The sequence below is a fragment of the Ictidomys tridecemlineatus genome, chromosome 3, assembly GCF_052094955.1.
Source record: "Ictidomys tridecemlineatus isolate mIctTri1 chromosome 3, mIctTri1.hap1, whole genome shotgun sequence".
Taxonomy (NCBI): domain Eukaryota; kingdom Metazoa; phylum Chordata; class Mammalia; order Rodentia; family Sciuridae; genus Ictidomys; species Ictidomys tridecemlineatus.
Genome location: NC_135479.1, coordinates 164,710,371 through 164,711,211, shown reverse-complemented (window position 1 = coordinate 164,711,211; position 841 = coordinate 164,710,371). Strand labels below are relative to the sequence as shown.

The following is an 841-nucleotide window of genomic DNA, read 5'->3' as shown; positions in this document are numbered from 1 at the left end:
CCAGGGACATAGGCGGAGCCATAGGAAGTGGTGGTTGTCAGGAACTGGAAGGTCTAAGATGCGCCTCCTTACAGCTAACAAGGTAGCCTGCCAGTTTTATGATGTCCATAGAAAACATAAAAATGCCCAGACTCCAGAAACATGAGTCCTGGAGAAAGCTTTCCCAACAGCAGGCTAAGGGTATTCAGCAACTGCCATATCTGGAAAGGAGCAGTCAATTGTCTGAAATTTCTATAACCTTGCTCTGGATAGGGCAAGACAAGGCCTCAAACCATTTCAAAATTGTTCTGGCAAGCACAAGCATGGTAGAAATGCAACAGGGTCACTGCAGATCCAAGCACACTGGAGGCTTGCTATCATTGTATTTTCTTTTTGTTGTTGTTTATACTTTCAAAATTGAATATTACCCCTGAGACACAAGGACAATTTTGAATTTTCCCTTGGAGTTGCCAACATTTTTCCCCCCTGTTTTATAGGATCAATGTTAGACTAAAGGATCAATGTTAGACTAAAGCATATGATTAGGCGAAGGCATTGGTGTCTACTTCAGATCAATTTCTTAATTTGGTCTTCTACTCATAATGGATATTCCATTATTTACAATTCATTTCTTTATGCTTAGCATTGACCATGCTCAGTAATCTCCTATGAATTCAGAAATTTCTAAAAAATTTCTCAGCTTCCTTTAATATGGAAATTTTATTTTCTAAGTTTTAGAATTAAGTTGTATCAGCTGATTGAAAAAGTCTTGGTCAGGAAGAAGGTGAGTTGAAGAAAAGTAAGCTGAAAGTGCCTGACATCAGCCTTTCTTTGTGCTGCCCCCTGCCCCATCTGTCATGGT

At 39.6% G+C, this 841-nt stretch overlaps 1 non-coding gene across 1 annotated transcript; it reads right to left on the bottom strand.

Annotated features, from left to right (window-relative positions):
• Positions 1-216: 216 nt before the first annotated feature.
• LOC120884644 (small nucleolar RNA SNORA9) lies at positions 217-356 on the bottom strand. Its single transcript, XR_005727067.1, has one exon. It is a non-coding gene; the product is annotated as a small nucleolar RNA SNORA9 (small nucleolar RNA).
• Between the last annotated feature and the right edge of the window lie 485 nt (positions 357-841).